This window comes from Balaenoptera ricei, chromosome 5 (genome assembly GCF_028023285.1).
Source record: "Balaenoptera ricei isolate mBalRic1 chromosome 5, mBalRic1.hap2, whole genome shotgun sequence".
Classification (NCBI taxonomy): Eukaryota; Metazoa; Chordata; class Mammalia; order Artiodactyla; family Balaenopteridae; genus Balaenoptera; species Balaenoptera ricei.
The window spans coordinates 41,738,080-41,750,455 of record NC_082643.1 but is presented as its reverse complement, the minus strand read 5'-3'; the positions used below and the strand labels follow the sequence as shown (position 1 = coordinate 41,750,455).

Sequence of the window (12,376 nt, the reverse complement as noted above, 5' to 3'; positions counted from 1 at the left end):
AAAAGACAAAAATGGCAACAGGCTTTATTCTCTTCGAAAACTCAGGAAACTCAGATACTGTTCCAGACTCTGACTTGGCTCTTATTCAGTGTTTTTGTTTTTGTTATTTTTAATTTTATTTATTTTTGGCTGCATTGGGTCTTCGTTGCTGCGTGCGGGCTTTCTCTAGTTGCGGTGAGCGGGGGCTACTTTTCGTTGTGGTGCACGGGCTTCTCATTGTGGTGGCTTCTCTTCTTGCGGAGCACGGGCTCTAGGCGCGTGAGCTTCAGTAGTTGTGTCACGCCGGCTCAGTTGCTCCACGGCATGTGGGATCTTCCTGGACCAGGGATCGAACCTGCGTCCCCTGCATTGGCAGGTGGATCCTTAACCACTGCGCCACCAGGGAAGTCCCTCATTCAGTGTTAATTAGTTGGTATTAAATATGAGGGCCCATCACTTTTTTACAGATGAGAAAAGGAGACATTGTGCTTATGTTTTGAAATTGTGGAGGGATTTCCATGGGAGTTGGAAAGGGACAGACCTGAGTTCCAGACCTGACACTGGCACTTAGTATCTTTATTCTGTGAGCAAACTGCTCTACATTTCTGAGCATCAGTTTCATTTCCTGTAAAATGGGTTAATAACTCTCATTAAAATTGCTGGGTTGTGTTTCTCATGTATTACTTGAGAAAATGTATGCTAAGTACCTGACACCTTGCACAGCACAAGGAAGCCCTAAATAAAGGTTCACCTTGACTTATGATTCTCTGTATTGATCTGCCACTAGAGATACTTGCCTCTATTCACTGCCAGAATTTCAGGACCGTAGAGGATTTGTGTTGCCAGGAATAAGGCAATGTAAATTTTGGCAGCATTGATTAAAATATTTTTTTCAGGAATAGGAACTGAAGTTCTTTCAGTTATCTGGTTGATGTTTAATCTGGGAAAAGTTCTTAAATGGGTATAAGAGGATGAGAGAATGAGCAAATAAGGTATCTTCTGACACCTCCTTGTCACTGGTGTAGAAGAAGAGAAAGAATGTGTCTTTTTGAAGCGATTGTTATACTGATTACAAAGCCCCTTACATAATGACGACCACAGATTTGAGTTATATAGAGATGTTCCAATGGTAGGAGTACATTCTGATAATTGTCAGGTTGCTTTTTTTCTTCTTTTTTCTTCTTATTCTGTCTTATTGTCATAGTGGACTTGGTGTGATTAGAAATGTTACCGCTTTCCATAGGGGTTAAACCTAGGAAGGGGAGGGGACTTAGAGATATAGTTCGCAGATAGTAAGGTAATCATTCTGTGGGATCTTTACTTCAAAGTCTCATGCACACATCAGACTGTAATAAGCCCTGCCTTTGCTTCAATTGCTAAGAAACCTTTCTCTTAATGCTAGGGTATCATCCTAGCCTTTGAATCTGTGCATGTTTCAGAATAGTGTTTAGAAGCCAACATTTCTATAAAGCAATTTGTGGGCCACACACATAAGCCTTTATGCACTAGCTGATGGCTGTTTCAGATACTTGACTGTTAAATTGGTTTTGAAAAGAGGAATGTTCCCTTTTCTGGCTTATTTTCAGATTAGCATCATCCTTCTGAACAAACAATAGTTTTCCTGGAAATATGCCTATTTACCGATATCTTTCTGATTAAGCATGATCTTTCACTTCATTTTAACTTTCAAATTATAACTTCCATTGACAGTACACAGCAGATTTTTCTCATGTATTATCCTTATTAGAATAACTTCAGTGATGTTTAGGTTCTTATCATAATACCTAGAAAGGCTCAGATTGGAATAGTCCTCTGAGGAGATATATGGTAGGCAACACAACTTTAAAAGTCCAACTTAAAATTCAGTGAATTCATGAAGAATTTAATACTACCCAGTTGGGTAGACATTGAATTCTAAGTTCTCGTGAGCAAGTAATGTCTAGGTTTGCCTCTTGAAAAACTATAAAGATAAGGAAGAGCAATTTGTAAGAGACTTTAATGTCTGCCAGATACTGAAAGCAGCCAGAAAATATGAGAAAGGGCACTGAACCGAGAACTGTATTTAGTCCTGGCTCAAACATTTGTGAATCATGCAACACTGAGCAACCCACTTAAATCTTCAGTTCTTCTGTTTACAAGTCTGTAAAATTGGGATGATTATTCCTGTCCTGTTCACCTCCTATGGTTGTCACAAGAATCAGATTAGAAGATGCATGTGAAAGAGCTTTGTAGCTATACAGTGCTCTTCAGATGTAAGTCTTTGGTATAGGTTGCCTCTAGTCTAAGTTCTGTAAGCTTTTTGAGGACAAAGATTGTATCTTTGAGTCATGAGCACTATATTGTCCTGAACAAGTGAATGAAGGGAGGTGATTCCCCCTCTGCAATTTTCTGTGCGGTTGTTTATTTTGCATTTTTTCCAGAATCACAAAGTATAACTTTTTTTGTTTACCATCTCAGTATACTTATGGGGAAAATTCTCCCTTTATTTGAACTAACTCACTTACCTAGTAAGAGCCTTTAAACTTAGCAAGTGAACGCTTCTTGTGGAGAAGTCCATTCCTAATCTCAGGGCATTGCATTTCTAAGTGTATCTGATGTCAGCGATCAGAATGCAGACATGTCAAAGCTTGTATGGCACTGAGTGTTACAACACATGAAATAACCCTGAATTCTTCATTGATTAAATAGCATGTTTAATTTTATTAGAAAGTAAACGTATTCCTTCATGGGGTACCACTGCTTCAGCTACTGACCTATGGGGAAAAAGTTAGTGCTCTGGGAAACTTCCATTATTTTATATCAATTATGACTGGTAACACTGAATTGAGTATTGTTCATGGCCCCTTCTAGCAAAAGATAAAATGCAAAGAAATGCAATAATGTTTGAGACTGCAAGAGCCAACAGATGATACAATATATCCATACCCATCAAATTCTTTTTTAATAGTTAATAGATGAACTGATTAAACTGAAATGATTGCAAGTATTTAAGCTATTCTATACATTTAATCAATAAGATGCATTTTTAGGGATTGAACATTATGACCCACACTTAACTCACCTTCTAAAAATTAGAGCCTTAACATTTCATATCTAACTTCAAATGTTGAAATTCCAATCTCAAAACTTTTTAATTATACTACAATTTTAGGGTATTACAAATATTCCCTTATTTTTATTGGAAAAGAACTTACAGAGCCCAGTTCCTCATTTCCAAAATTTATAAGAATCAGAGTCTCACAGTAAAAAAAGAGGGGAAGTATTTTGAACAAATATTTCAAGGTACTGAATAAGCTCTTCTCTTAGTATCTTTTGTGCTTTCAGTGACTTGAAATTTTTCAAAGACAAATAACTTTTGAGTAAAGAAAGTGTTTATACGTTTACAGAGGAAAAGTCTCATAAATCACACGTAAGGCAGGTCCAACCCCTTTGCCACCTATTGTTCGTTTGTGGCTTGCTATGGAAGGCATTTTATTTCCTGAAGTTGGCTGTATTTTGTCGACCTCCAGGACTCAAGATCTGTTTACTGAGCGGCAGTATAATTCCAAAGCCCTTGTTGAACACGGGGGTTGGAGTTAAGACTGGAATAGGGGGGTCCCTCAGTGGCTGCACTGGCTCTAATTCTATAGCAATGATGAAGGAATAAATTCATTTCAGGGTATTACTGGGGCCCTGAGAAATCTTAACTATGTTCCAAAGTTATTTTCGTGTGTTCTCTTGTTTGTCTTCTGACCAGAACAGTTGTCTGAAGGTCCCTGGAATCAGGCTCTTCTCTGAGGTCAGATGACCTTTCTGAGCCTAGAATGAATCAGTTACAGAACATTTGAGTCAGGCTACCTCTCTCTTTCTCCCAGGACTAGTTTCTTCCTGATTGTAACCCTAGGGGGATATACCAGACACTCACTAGAGGGCAGCAGGGGGTCAGTGGAACCAATTCTTTAGGAACTTGCTAGACTGTATTATGTGCTTTGAAAAATGCCTAACAGTTTTTAAAAGTTTATTCACTGCCACTTCCATTACAAAATGCAGTGGCATCAAGAATCTATTCATGTGGGTGTGTTTGTTTCACAAAAACCTGGAATAAAAGACACATATAACCTAGCTATTTTAATGCAAGAAGTCTATCAATTGCAAGGCGTTCATCAGCTACACCTGTGAGAGTGCGGGTCCCTGAAGGACTGGTCTCTGTGTCCATGATAGGAATCAAGCCACAGCTGAGTAGATTGTGAGGGAGGAGGCCTAACATCCAGGAGTGAGAAATGAGGGAAAATGGCTGGACCTCTCCAATAGCTGGGGCGACAGGGGGAAAAGGGGTGGCAGGTGAAGAGGTATTCCCTCCATTCAATAATGAACCGTATCCTCCAGCTCCACCCAGGCAGTGTGTTTGCAGGAAGGAATATCACTCGCACTGTTTTCCGATGCAGCCCCCTAAGGAAATTGGGGAAAGGGACGTGGGCATCTCCTTTTGCAGTTTTATGCTGCGAGAGGGGAGCCCAGCCACTCTGCGCACATGGCACGTTAGAAGGAAGGAAGTGAGCAGGTTGACAAGGGAATGACTTTATGAAACGTCATGAGGGGGAACAACTAACTTTGTGGAAGGTGGCAAGGACGAGGGGGAGACAAGAGAGAAGAAGGATTTGAGTCATTGTGCGCTGTGCAGTGAGCGTGAAACGCAGAGCCACAGTCTGTGGAAGACAACAGTAAAGGCTGTCAAGGAATATGATGCATGAGCCACCCCAGGACCCTTCTAAGCAAAGGAGAGGAGTAAGGTACCGAAGGTTCTATAATCTTGCTAGTGAGACTTGAATATAAAAATTATTTTTCTTATCCTTTTTATTGTTACCACACTCCTTCCAGGCATCCTATAGGATGGCATGAACTGGACAACTTAGTTCTCAATTAACAGAAATAATTGCAGTTTCATCCCCACATTTCACTCTCTGAGGTTCATTGTGGATAAATATAACATACCAGTGTACAATTTTGCTTTTAATTTGAATATCACTGGGAAAATATTAATCCCCATCTCTATTTTTCTCTGTGTCAGCTGGGGACCCTTTGCATTAGAATCACACGGGATGAACTGATTCTTATACATTAATAATTTTAGGAGGAAGAATTTATTAAGGACTCTAAAAGAAAGATATAACCAAATGTCAAGGGAACATAAAGAAGGGGGACATTACTTTCTGCCAGAAGACTCTGGGAAGATTTAATGGGGAAAATGGCATTTGAAAAGATTCTCAAAATATAGGTAAGATTTTTTTACAAGGAAAGTAGTGGGAATAACATTCTCGCACAAAGGAACAGTTACCTGTTCTATACCTGCTTGGCTAGTGAAGAGAGATTGATGACTGAAATATTGGCACAGAGGCTGAACCCAGCTTGTAAAAGGCTTTATGCACAGTGCTAAGAAGTTTGAAATGTAGTCTGTGGTCACTTCAGCAGGTGTCTGCACAGAGCTATGTAATCAGAATGGCACTTGAGGACAGCTTCTCTTTCTGTAGGGCTGGGGCAAAGACTGAAGGCAAAGGCATGTTAGGAAGTAGAAGAGACTGTTCAGGTCTGAGAAAATGACTCTGTGAAGTAGAGCTATGGCTGTGGGAATGGAAGAAGGGAATGAACAAAACAGGCATTAAGGAGGGAAGAAGTTGGTTGTTTAACCTGAAATTTTTTAAATGTGCTTCATCAATTCTTGGAACGAGCGAGGAGCTTTGTCTTCAAAAACTTTGTGTGTTGCAACCGTGGATCAGTTGGGATGTGGCCAAAGACAATCCAACTCTATCTTCAAGGTTCCACAATTGACTCAGAGAGGGAGACAATGAAGAGGTAACGAGAGAGGAAAATATGTCTTGTTAACTGAATGCTGCAAAGTGTTGCAGATAGATGGGGCTTCATTTAGCCAAATGAAGATAAACTTGTCTTTCTTACTTCCTCGGTTTGGGTTTACTGAATTACATGTTAACATGTTTTAATTCAATGTGCTTGTTAAATTAAATATCACAAGGTTATTTCAATGAGGAGATATCTAATTTTAACCCCAAATAATAATAAACAAAATTTAAACTTTGAGATAATTGCAGTCAAGTCGAATTTACATGGTTCAGGATTGCATTATTTTAATATTCAGTAGTACTGCTAGAATAGTATTCAGCAGTCACAATGAGCTCAGTAACCTGAGTTTTGCTTTTATACTTCTTATTTAGTAAATTTTTCAATCCTAGGAAACACCATTCTTTTATATTGTGATGGAATCTTACAGGCAGGTCTAAGAAACTTAGAATTTCCTATTTGAACTTTTCTTGACTGTAGCATGGAGCTTCCCGTATGCCAACAGAAATGACATTTTCTTTCTGCTATTTGAGTAATCTGCTTCCAAACAGGAAAAACAGGGAACAGGACCAAACGCCTGTGACAATTACCTTTGGAGCAAGATTTGAAGCCAATTAAATCATATCCATATGATTTTGTTTGGACTATAATTGCTATCGCAATGAGATGCAGGAAGAACAGAAGGCCCTGCAGCCAAAAAGGACAGAACTTGGAAGAGTTCAAGGCCCATCACATTAGTGATTCTTACAAATTGTACTCAGAAGAGATCTGACTTGCCCCAAGCAGTTCACAAATTGAGCAGTCCAACTGTATCTTTCGGACATTTTCTGCTTTCCAGTTATGACAGATGCGTACTTGTTGTGTTCCAATTGCTCTCTAAAATACATTTCTCAGCCGCCTGCCTCTGCCTGTTCTCAGTCATCGATCAGTATTGCTAACAGCTTATCAATAATTTAAAACAAAAATCTGGAGCAATGAGACCTCTGTAGGCATTGCAGTGTCAACAGGAAAAATGAAGACATGGTAATGAGGAAAACATTAGTCTGATTATTTTAGGAGGGATACATTCTCATGCTTTCGTGGTTGTGTAGAAGCTGTAATTACCTCCCCCCCCCCCCCCCCCCCAGTGCTTCAGGTCACAACAGCTTGGAGAGTGCTGAAGTTCTTTGTAATTTGATTCTCTCTTGTTATTCTGTGCTTTATCAAAGTTAGAGAAATGTGCACCCAAATCTTACCAGTACACCCAAGATAGTTCTAGAGATTTTTTCTCCAAGCCTGGGATGATTTCTCTTTAGTCGCAGCATGTGCTGACACCTCTGAATAGCTGAGAATGCTCTCCTCAACAGAACTCCTCAGCGGTCACCTGCATCCCACCCTAAAAGAGCCCTGCTGGGAACACTTGGGTCTTCATTGGTCTTTTGTTTATATGAGTGAATTCTCGCGTTATTTCCTCTAAGCTGGAAGTTGTAATCAAAAGGTGAATCACAGAACTGAGAGAAAGGAGTTAAAGGGAAACCAATGGAAATTATATTTAGAAAACTGAGTAGACTGAAAGAGGATATTTTTAAAGGAACAGAAAATAAAGCCCTGATGCATGGGTCAAATTAAGAATGAATATGGTATGAGAAAGGGGTGGAGTTTCAGATGAAGCAAAAAATATGCCTAAAATACGTTATGCGTTCTCTCTGTGGGATGGAATGACGTTGAGAGTTTCAGAAGCAGAGAGCACCCCAAGGAGCAGACAACAGAGATGACCTCTTTCCACCTCGGCATTACAGAAGACTTAACCTTCTGGATGCCGACTCTGCCTTTCTTGGGGAGAGCATAAGGTTCAGTGAACCAACAAATGGATTGAAGGTGTTTGTAAAGAGGAAAGACTGAGTCCATAGTAACGGCTGTATTATGATCAACAGTGCTACTTTGTTTCTTTGTTTATGTCTCACAGCCTTTATATTGTCTTTTCGAGAACTGAGCCAGTTGGCCAGTGGCCATGGTAAAATTTTCGTTGCTAGTGAACATGAATACATCCCATCAGTGGATGCATCTTTCAGTATTCTGCTTAAACTCTGCTTTCCATTTGAAATGTCATATAGTTATAGGTGAATAGAGAACAGTATTTAAGAAAAAATGATTTGCTCAAAATAGTGTCCAAATACTAAGCTACGTTATGGAACAATTATCAGTATCATTAAGTAATTTGCTTCTATTTTTGTATAAAAACTATAGCATGCAGTTACATTTAAGGAAAGTATTTGACTTTGAGCATTTGTCTCATGTCCAGAAGATCGTAGGGTACATTTTCTAAGAGAATGAGAAGGAAAGAAGGTTGTCAGAGACGGATCCGAGAGGGAAAATGTGATGACCTACTACTGCCAGCCTTCTACTTTTCTAAACTTCTCTGTACCAAACCTAATTAACATAAATTAGCAAGTATTATTATTAATAAAACTATGGTTCCTTTAAAGGTGGCAATCTAATTACTTTATCCAATATTTTATCTGAATTATTCCTCAGACAATTCTGTGAGATAGATTATTATTTTCTATTTTACAAATTAGGAAAGTGAGGGGAACCAAAAGGTTAAAAAACAAATACCTGACATCATGTAGCCCATGAGGGAATGAGCTGGGATTGGTCCAGGTCTGTCTGTCCCACGCTTTAGTATTTAGGGTCTGCTGCCTTCCCTTACAGCCAGAAACTCCTCCAACAGCAGGCCCACTGAAAGAAAGGAAAGCAATTTCCTGTTACACTTATGCAAAGAATTCCTGTGTGCCTAAAATAAAAGGATTTACTCTACACCATTGGTTTAATTAGCATAACTGTGAAAATCAAGGAGTTCAGAAATGCTTTTTTTTTAAGAAAGGAAAACCAAGATGACATGGCATAAAACTTGGAGTAGCTATGATTTTTTTAAGCACATGTTTAAAATTTAATGACAATAGCTTATCTTCTTTTAAACGACTGATTTTCCTATTAATATCTAAAATAAAATATTTTTTAAAGTATAAATTTTGCACCTTGCAAACATTGTATCAGTATTTTGAGTATATATCCACTGCCACATTCTGGTATTTTATAATTGCAGGAAGTCAGTATTCCAAGTGGAATGATTTGGTGTCGTTATTTTGTTCTGAAAAAGCACACAGTATAGCACTGGCTTGTGATAAATCATTGACATTCTGCTATGGTGGCCAGACCATTATTTTCTTATATTAAGAAAAACACTGAGTGCAGCAAACCAGAATTATAGCCCATGTCATATTATTTGCAAGAACGATAACTAAGGTGCCTAGGGCACTTGCATAAACCACTGTTTCTTGTATTTTCCAGGTGATAAACCTATTAGTTTGGCAATTTATAGAAAAGCCATAGATCCATCTCAGTGCCACTGGAATAACTGATGCCCCTTTGGCAGGGTACATCTACCAACAACAAGAGGTGGAGGGTGGGAACCAAGGAAGAGGCCTGGGAGAGAGGGTCAGTGTCTAACCACCTACCAGCTGGGAAGAAAGGAGAGGAGCCCAGAGCCTTCAAGTGTCAGAGGGAGGAGTCCAGGATTACTTAGTCATTTATTCTTGGTTTGTCTGTCTGTTCATTGATTTCTTTATTTTAAAGGGAGAATATGTGTTAAATACTTCTCTTTACCTTCCTGAATTATTACAGTCTCTAAATTTTCAGAAGTCTATGATATACGTATCATCTAAGCTATCACAAGCATGCTTTCTTACCAGGATTGAGAAAGCGTCTTCCACATGAAAGGCTTTTTTACAAAATACAAAAGCAGAAGTAAACAGGATTGATACTTACATTAACATTGCATGTAAACTCCAAAAGTCAGCATTCTATATTTTCCTTATCAGAGTATATATCACACTTAATTTTTTTCAATGTTCATTTTCTGTCTCTTCTAATAAATATTAAGGTCTGTGAGGAAATAGATTTGCAAATTTTCGAAGTATAGAATTCAGTATAGAATTCAGCATCGAATGCAATGTTGAATGCCATGGAGTTCATAACACTGAGGGTTTCTTGAAAATTTAATGACGGTTTTTTGGGGGTTTTTTCCCTGCCAAGAAACTCTAAGCCAAATATTCTTTTCTCCAGCTTTCCTTTAATTTGTACCTCCTCACACTTTATTTTAGAGCATTATCATAGATAGGCTGAAGAAATCCACTTTTCTATTTACTATGATGTGAGGGCTTTACGAGGCAACATTTTATATTTGTTCTCCCCTGCAATAATCAATGCATTAAAAGGGAGGCGATGCTATGCAGGGATACTTAAACAATCAATGAAACACATTCCCAAGCAACAATAATGTGAGGGAGGCACTGCAATTTGATTAGTGACCTTTTCATTCTGTATAGAGATAACCTTTACTGATATCATTAACCAGATGAAACCCTGGTTTGAAGCCGCTCTTTTAAGCACAGAGCTTGGTATTGATTGAGAAGCAAGATCTGAGATTTTGTTAGTCGAGCTGTTTACAGAAACAAGAGGTACATTCCTCTCCTTTTCTCCAATCCCCGAAGTAATTGTTTTTTACCATCAGCTAACAGAGGAGAAACCAAGGACATTTTCTTACTTCTGTTCTTTTGCTATATACACAGAAAGCTGTTTAAGTGAAAGAGCACTTTCTGTATGCTATAAGGATGGAGGCTTTTGTATTAGCAATTCTGGTGTGGCATAAGTGCATCCCCTTTTCTGTTATTTTATTCTCAAGGATCACTCATTATACTGCTCCTTGTTAGTACTTTTCAATTCAGAAAGCCTACACTACTCCTACATGTGTTTACATTTAAACAAACCAGGTACACTTAATTGTTGCCCTGTGAAAGGCATATGTTATCATGGGGAAGACCTAGAGATTTTTGCCTTTTGGTCCAAATGGCTGATTATCTTTGAAAGGTTTAATCTGCATCTGCTTGCATACCATAAAAATAGAGTATTTGTTTGGTCTTTTAATGAATGCACATAGGAATCAAACATTAAGTTTTAATTCCTGAGCTAATGTTTAAATGAAAGTCAACTCTTAAGTTGAATACACTATACATTCTAGAAAAAGAGAAGTTTAGGGCTTTTTAACTTAATTTGGTGAGATCAATTTGAGAATAATTCTTTTTATGGTATATGAATTGGATTGTGTAGTGCCTGGAATATTAGAACGTGCATTTGAGTGGAATTATGAAGTCTGATTGATTTGCAGACTAAGTTCATAGCATGTAAGTGTGATCTATGGATTCAGAATGAATAATTAATGTTTGGCAAATAAACACTAGAAAAAAATGAATCAAAAGATTTACTAAGGGGACTTCCCTGGTGGCGCAGTGGTTAAGAATATGCCTGCCAAGGCAGGGGACAAGGGTTTGAGCCCTGGTCCGGGAAGATCCCACATGCTGCGGAGCAACTAAGCCCGTGCGCCACAACTACTGAGCCTGCACTCTAGAGCCCGCAAACCACAACTATTGAGCCCTCGTGCCACAACTACTGAAGCCCGCGTGCCTGGAGCCTGTGCTCCGCAACAAGAGAAGCCACTGCAATGAGAAGCCCGAGCACTGCAATGAAGAGTGGCCCCCGCTCGCCGCAACTAGAGAAAGCCCGTGCACAGCAACAAAGACCCAACACAGCCAAAAATAAATTAATGGATTAAAAAACAGAAAAAAAAAAAAAGATTTACTAAGGTACAAAGATATTTGAGGGAGGAATAGAAAAATTCTTAGGGGTAAGAGTGTTTTCATATTCCCTTAGGTCTCCAAACACAATAGTAATTTAAATAAAGAACTGTGGGCATCTACTGTTTTTTATTAGCAAGCTTCTGATATATTAAGAAAATATATTAAGTTTAACAATTATTATGTATTTGTAGTTTCAGAGAGACAAAACTTAGTAAAATAATTATGAAAGATTGTGGGAATGGGTAGTAAGAATGGATATGGTTGCTTATCATGAAAACTGAAAATTTATCTAATTCTAGGTGTCAAAGACAGAGACCAACTTTTTCAAATGGGAAGTACATTTTAAAAAAATCAGTGGACACTCTCTTTTTTTTTTTTTTTAAACTTTGGGTTTATTTATTTATTTATTTATTTTATTTTATGGCTGTGTTGGGTCTTCGTTTCTGTACGAGGGCTTTCTCTAGTTGTGTCGAGCAGGGGCCACTCTTCATCGCGGTGCGCGGGCCTCTCATTATCGTGGCCTCTCTTGTTGCGGAGCACAGGCTCCAGACGCGCAGGCTCAGTAATTGTGGCTCACGGGCCCCATTGCTCCGCGGCATGTGGGATCCTCCCAGACCAAGACTCGAACCTGTCTCCCCTGTATCACCAGGCAGATTCTCAACCACTGCGCCACCAGGGAAGCCCGACACTCTCTTTTAAAACATGAAATCTCATGTACCATGTGCAGCCCTTTGGTGATGAAAAGTTGAGAGCAGAGCAGAAATAAATTTACAGTCAATAGAATGGGGTTGTTTTTAGTTTGGAGATGACTTTTTCTCTGTCAGTATAAACTTGGTTTTTTTCTACCCGTATGAATTATGGATTACAGTTTGTGCAAACATAAAAATGTT

At 38.8% G+C, this 12,376-nt stretch overlaps 1 protein-coding gene and 1 long non-coding RNA gene across 4 annotated transcripts in view; one reads left to right on the top strand and one right to left on the bottom strand.

Annotated features, from left to right (window-relative positions):
- The window catches only part of ARHGAP24 (Rho GTPase activating protein 24), a 528,172-nt gene that overhangs the window by 280,574 nt on the left and 235,222 nt on the right, over nt 1-12,376 (top strand). The window lies entirely within an intron of this gene.
- Nucleotides 1-12,376, bottom strand: part of LOC132365843 (uncharacterized) — a 62,645-nt gene that overhangs the window by 47,834 nt on the left and 2,435 nt on the right. For both annotated transcript variants that reach the window (XR_009503263.1, XR_009503264.1), the window contains exon 2: nt 8,407-8,529. This is a non-coding gene — a long non-coding RNA (uncharacterized LOC132365843). The remainder of the gene's footprint in view (nt 1-8,406; nt 8,530-12,376) is intronic.